The following is a 7,074-nucleotide window of genomic DNA, read 5'->3' as shown; positions in this document are numbered from 1 at the left end:
AGTAATTTTTATAAGATTCCATGTTTAAACAATATAATGGATATGATGTTTAAACTATTAAAGTTAATTTTATCTGGTTCTTTTTACTAAGTGTGGCCATTAGGGAAATTTAAATGACCTGAGGGCGAGGGTCCTGCCCTGTTATACACGTCAGGCTAGGTGAAAGGATGCGGAAGTTCAGCCAGCTGCCTGTTGATTAAAGGCTGCCATGGCCTCGGTGGCCCTGGGCCCCTTGCCAGGCTCTCAGGTGACTGTGTCAGAGCCAAGTGACACAAGAACACCCCCTGGGACCTGTCAGAGCGGAATTGGAGGCGGGGTCAGCCTGCTCGGGTGACACAATCTCTGAAATGATCCTGAATCTGAAGAGATTCAGTTTCAAGAGACAGGCAAGTCTCGGCTCAGAGCCAGCCCCGGGCAGCACAGGTATGGGTGCTGGAGACGTGGCTCCTGGTGACCGGTAAGAATCTGGGGGTCTTATTGTGCAGGGGTGGGGGCCGTTTGGACCAGAGTCTGGTCAGCTTAGCAGTAGCTGAAAAGTATTTGCTGTTTGTTCACCTCCGTCTGCCACATGGGAAGAGCTCAGCATGTGGGAGGGGCCAGGAGAATGGAGCTGGGGCCACAAGGAGGGGACACAGAGACATAGGGGACCTGGGGTGGCGTCTGAAGTGCAACCACCTGGAGCCTGGGCTGTGCTGGGTACCAGGTGTCAGGAACCTTCTAAAAGACGCTGGGAACTTTAGGTTTGGTCTGAGTGAGGCAGGTGAGGTGGTGGATTAGCACTCTCCAGGGGCCAAGGGGTTTGAAGTGGGATGTGGAGAGGGGCTGGCTTCGGGCAAAGCCTCAGGAGACCAGCCACTGGTTAGAGCATCACCCCAAGGCTTCTCTGCAGAACTAGGGACATGAAACCATCTTCAAGGGCAGCAGGCAGAAGAGAAGGGAGCTCCTGGGGAGGGGACGCCCTTGCTCTGAGGAGCTGCTGGGTGGTGGGCTGAGCAGGTGGGTGTCAGGGTGGCCCAGAGCCACCTTCCTGATCCCGAGTCAGTGTTTCTGAGAAGAGGGAGGTCGATAGAGGCTAAGAGCAAGTTCCCCCAGGCAGCACAGAGAGGCCTGCATGTCCCTGTCATTTCAGGGCGCTGGTCCCTGTCCCCGGGGAGGGGAGTGGGGGGTCAGAAGGGGAGCCAGCCCCAACTCCGCCTGCCTGTGTCAAGCTTCAATGCTGGCCCTCCCTGGGAGACTGGGCCAAAATGCAGATTCTTATTCTGGGTCGGGGGATTGGGGGCGCTGAGAGCACCTGCCCCCAGGGCAGTGCCCGCGCTGCAGAGTCGGGTATTTTCCACCTCAGGAGGCTCTGTCTACCCCCTCGAGTTCCGGCTCTCACAGGTATGAAGTGGTCTTTCCTGATGTCTGCCTGGGGCTCAAATATGAACCCACGCCGCTGCATGGGAGGATGGCCGGAATGGGCCAGTGACGGCCGAGGACTTCGAGGCCAGACTCGACGGCACCTTCTCGTGAGGCTGCCCAGGCCACCAACCCTGACGCACAGGCAAGAAGGATGCCAGTGCCAGGAAAATCCATGGAGACAAACGCAGTGCGCACGTGCGGCAGTCCGCAGAGCCAATTCAGCCTGTGGCAGTGGACTTGCACCGAATGGCCCTCGCCTCCACCCTGGGGCCTGAGGGCGGCCCCCTCTACAGGGGCGGCCCCTACTCCCCGGAAGTCCACGCCAGAGGCTGTCCTGTCAGCTACGCCCTCACTCCTACTAGCAGGCGGTCGTGGGAGGGCCTCCAGAGCCGCGGGGCCCTCACCACGCGTCTGGTTTCCGCAGGCCCCACCGTCCCCTCAGGTGACCTCACGCAGCGCGTCTGAAAGACGCCACGCCCCACCTGCGTGGGAGCTCTCGCGGCCTAGAGGCACCTCTCGCGAGTTAGATCAGTGGGCGGGGCTTCAACCTCCTCCCGCGTGTGTCTGCACCCATCTGTACCGCAGCCTGCGGTGGACTTGGGGCTTTGTGGGCCCCAGTGGCTCGGGCCTCAGGCGGGCCACAGGGAGGCCCCTGTGCGGTCGGGGATGGGGGTGTCCAGGAGCTGCAAGGGAGGCGGACAGCTCAGAGCCCCAGGAGTGGGGCCACACTGCAGGATGCTCACTACGCTGACCCTGACCGGGGTCCCGGCGGGAAACCCAGAGCCCCAGCGTGGAGCGGGGAGGCACCCCAGGAGCTTCCCTGCCTTGTTGCCGCTCTGCCGCTTCTCAGGCCCAGGCCACGTGCCCAGGCTCCGATGGGCTTGCCGGCCTCGCTTAGGGACGCCCGGGCCTGCAGTCAGCGTTCCGCCCCCAACCTCACTCCCAGGCCGCTGCTGCCAGTCCTGACCCACGCCGCAGGCTCCTGGCCTGAAGCCGGAAAGAGCTGCCCGGCTCACCGAGGGAAAAGTGCAGAGTCCGCAGAGCCCTGCCCAGGGCCGGGCTGACCGCAGTCCCGCGGAGACGCCTCGCGCTCCTGGATTATTGATCAATCAGGTGCAGACCCCCGGCCAAGCCATCAGCAGTTGCTCTTCAGGGCCTGGCAGGCGGCCAGGGAAGCACTCAGGCAAGAGCCGCAGCTTCGCAAAAGGCTGGATGCCGGGAGCACTTTCTCGTGGAAGGTGGCGCCCCGCGGAGCCGCGCCCCACCCCCATCCTGCATAGGTGGGCAGACCTGTGGCCCCCACGGTACCTGATATTTATTTGTCCTTCTCATCCTATAGTGATGGGCCCTTGGCATTTGCCAAGCATCTTGAAAGACTTGTCAGCCCAGCCCTCTGCTGGCCTCTCTGGGAGAAGGTGGCTGAACGGCACAGCCTGGACACCTTATGGCCACCTGGGTCCTGCCTGCTGTCAGGCACCCCCGCTGATCACCCAAGACCCAGCCCCACTCTCCAAGGCAGTGGAAGTGTCTGTGTGGAGGTGGGGAGCAGGTCCCAGATTTCTTCTTCCAGGGGCCCCAGGCGTGCCCACAACTGTCCGGCGGCTGGACTAGGCTCCGGGCTCTGCTGCCCCTCCCTGTCTCCCCAACTGGCTCTTCTGTGACCACCTTCCAGATAACCTCTGTGCCCGAAACACTGGCTTTAGTTCTTCCCTGGGGAACCCTGGCTGAGTCAGGCACACATGGGCTCCTGAGAGCAGGTTATTTCAAGTCCCTCAGGCTCCCAGCTCCCCAGGGCTGGGCAGTAGGGAGGGCCAGCAGAGGCGAGGGAAAGTGGGGGGCGGTCCACAGAGGCGGAGGCCTGGGGTTGAAGAGTCTTCACCTTAATGAGACTTTCCCAGGATGTGAATCTGTGGTCTGAACGCCAAGGGGAGAAAAGAGAGCAAATGAGAGTGGAGCCTGAAACCAGAACCTGAGCACCTTCTGTTCTGGGCCCAAGGTCTGCCCTGACCATTGGTTGAGGGGGGCACCCTGCCTCTGTATCCATCCCCTGACACACCATGGCTCCGCTGACAGAGCGCACCCCAATGTCATGCCTGCTGGGGGCAGGTCCCCACCTACCTGGGAGAAGTGAACGGAGCCCAACCCTCGGGTCAGGGACACCTGGTCCCACACTTGGGTCTGCGGTGACGTCTCTCTGCCCTCACCTGGGTGGGGACCAGCCCAAACTTGGCATCGGACTCCTGAGTTGGGTCAAAGGACCTTCCCAATCCTTGTGCAGAGAGAGTGAGTCATTCCCTCCTCCTCGGCAAATGCCTCCTAGCCACTGAGTCAGGCCTCGGAAGTGCCGTTTTTAGAGCCTCACTGAGGCTTCAGTGCCAGTGAATCAGAATTTCCACCATTGAAATAGAAGCTGCAGAAGCATTATTTCCCGGCAGGCAGAGCAGGAAGGGAAGAAGCCCACACGATGAATGAGGCCTCCCACACAGGCCCTGGGACCCAGCCTCTACTGAGGGTTCAGTCCCTGCTAGACCATATGAAAGGTGTTCACACAGGGACAGGTGACAGGACTGCAGAGCCTGGCGTGAGCCCTGTCTGTGTGCACACAGGTGGGCAGTTGGCTACTCACGCCAGCACCAAGGTCTTCTGGGTAAGGCCGGATGAGAACCTGGACCCAGGCCCTGCTGCACTGGTCAGCTGGCTGGAGGGCACACAGCCTGTCTACAGCTCACACCCACTCGCACAAATCAAAAAGCTGCCTGGACTGAACAGGGTGCCCTCCACAGTGTGAGGCCGACGAGAGTCTGGCAGGGCACGGCATGTGGGTGGTACCGACTGGGATCCCTGTGGGGCAGATGGAGGCCCGAGGTGCTGGCGGGAGGTGGGCCCCCACCACACCAGGAGCAGGACTGCAGGCCTGAGGAGGGAGCCCCATCCCCCGGCTGTGAGGACGGTGTGGGTCTCTGGACTGGGCAGCCTCAGGGCTCGCCGAGGACCAGGAGCCTCTGCACCTCCAGGCAGGGGCGTCTTGTGACACAAGGATCGGGGGTACTGCCAGGCCTCCCGTGGGCTGGACCCAGGTCAGACCCCAGGCTGACACAGGCCGAGGGCTCTGTCACCATCTCCCCAGGGAACTAACTGGTCTGTGTGGGAGGTGGATTGAGGCTGATGGGACGTGGGCAGGAAGGGTGGCCAGGCCTGGGGCTGGGTGGTCCTGGATGGACAGGTGGTCTTTGTGAGGTGCAGCTACCTGTTCTGAGGTGAGAGAGGGGGCTTTGCTGTCCCCCAAGCAAGGCGAGGATGAACTGGAGTCCTTGGTCCTGGTCTCAGCAATTTCATGCAGTCACCTTTGATCCTCTTCAAAGACCCTGCTCAGTCCGGCATCTCTTTGAGTTGTGTGAGTGCGGTATGAGGGGACAGACAGGTCAGTTCACTTATCAGGTGAGTAAGCTGGGGCTCAGAGAGGTTAGGTGACATGCCCGAGGTCACCCAGCTATTAAGTGATGGAGGAGAACTTGGACCCCCAACACATCCCCTCAGCCTCACTGGACTGCTGGCAGGACGCCATGCCCAGGAGCCAACACTGTCCGGGGCTTCTCACCTGTGGTGATGGTGGGAGGGTATGTGTGAAGCTGTGCTGCCCCTGCCTCAGCCGAGAGAAGCGGCTTAAGGATGACTCAGCCGCAGCTGTGAGCCCTCTGTGCCTTGGGCTGTCAGGTGGGGAGCTCCCCAACCAGCTCACTGGAGGAATCGTTAGATTGTGCAATGGACATGGGTTTCTCAGGCTTCAACTCCTGTTCTATCTCATGTACCTGTGCACACTTGTGCAGACACACAGCTGTAGCTACAAAGAAAACCATCTCTGCCCATAACCTGCCCAGCACCTACACACACTTGCTCTTTACTTCCTCCTCGGGTACTTCTTTGCAAGCTGGCCCTTCTCCAACCATCGACCATTGAAAGCCAAAGTGGCTACATTGGCTGGTGGGGCCTCTCCCTGCCACTGCCCATCACAACCCTGCTCTGGGTGGGCCACATCTGGCTGTCAGGGAGGTGGGCACCTCCATCAGTTGCTAGCCCTGTGGCTTTACAGTCTCAGGATCAGCAAAACCAGTGCTCCCCAGGGGTGGCCACTGGCCCTGAGCCGCACAGTCCTGAAACAATCACCCACCAAGGTACATGTGACTGTGAATGGATAATGTTTGATACTCATTAACTGTTGAACTGGTGGTGTTTGGGGCATACTCAGTAAACACTGAGGAGATCAAACCAGTCCATCCTAAAGGAAATCAGTCCTGAATATTCATTGGAACGACTGATGCTGAAGCTGAAGCTCCAATACTTTGGACACCTGATTTGAAGAACTGACTCAATGGAAAAGACTCTGATGCTGGGAAAGACTGAAGGCAGGAGGAGAAGGGGACGACAGAGGATGAGATGGTTGGATGGCATCACCAACTTGATGGACCTGAGTTTTAGCAAGCTCCAGGAGTCGGTGAAGGACAGGGAAGCTTGGCGTGCTGCAGTCCACGGGGTCGCAAAGAGTCCGACACAACTGAGCGACTGAACTGAACTGAGTAAATAAAATTCATTCAAATCAACATAGCCTGGCTACTAGGCAGTTTAAAGTCACACCAACGCCTCATATTCCTGCTGGATGGTGTGGCCCAGGTTTTGGGGGGGAAGATCTGCTTCTCTGCAGCAGAGACGGTTCTCCTCTGTGGCTCTGGCCCCAGGACTTGCTTCAACCACTTTGGGTGGGCCTGTGCAGGAAGCCGGCGCGGGGATGGGGCAGCCTCATGCCCTCCGCCCTCCCTGCCCCCTACCCAGGTCCACAGTGGGCGTCAGTCACGCCTGGTCAGCCTGCCCCTGCTTCTCAGACAAGAATCAGAGCTGATGCTTGGGGCTGAAAGGAACCTAACCAGCGCCAAGAAGCTGGTGCCGGACGGTGGACCCAAGCTCATTGTGCAGAAAGTGCCCGAAAGCCAGTCCACGCCCTCCGGCATTGTCAGCAGAGCCCCGCGCACAGGTGCCTCCAGCAGGAACTCGGCCAGAAGGAAGGGAAGGGCTTGAGTCCCCGCCCACCCCGGGTCCCACCTCCGAGTCCCCCGGATCCCCGCGCTGCCAAGAGCTCTGCCAGGGGGAGCCGGGAGCGACTTCCCGCAGCGAGGAGGGCCGGCCCCTACCGCCCGCCGCTCGTGACCTATGACCCCCATCTCCTCCCCCGAGCGGCCGCGGCGCTCCGCTTTGTCCGCCCCGCCGCGCTCTCGCGGCCCCGCTCCCCTCGCCGCGCTGGGTGCCCGGCCGAGCGGCTCCCTGCCTTCCGGGATCCGTGCCTGAGGCGCGTGTGGCTTGTGGACCGGGCGGGGTTCTCCCCGGAGCCGGAGCAGCAGAGAGGAAGCGCCCGCGGCTGTGTCCTAGTCTCACTGCGGATCTCTCCGCGCTCAGCTGACGAGCTCTCACGAGCGCCAGAGGAACCGGCCAGGAACCTGGAACCAGACACTGGAGGGTTCATCGCCCGTTAACAGGGCGACGCTCCCGGGCTCGGGCGCGGCTGCTTTCGGGGCGCGTCCAGGAAGCGCGCCTGTCGCGGGCGCCTGGCCGGGGCGAGGCCGGATGGAAGGCGCAGGCTCCTTGTCCGACAGCCGCGCGCTGCCCCCCCGCTCCCTCCCGGGC

Source organism: Capra hircus, chromosome 13 (genome assembly GCF_001704415.2).
Source record: "Capra hircus breed San Clemente chromosome 13, ASM170441v1, whole genome shotgun sequence".
Lineage (NCBI taxonomy): Eukaryota > Metazoa > Chordata > Mammalia > Artiodactyla > Bovidae > Capra > Capra hircus.
The sequence above is the reverse complement of the archived record's forward strand: the minus strand, read 5'-3'. Positions refer to the sequence as shown.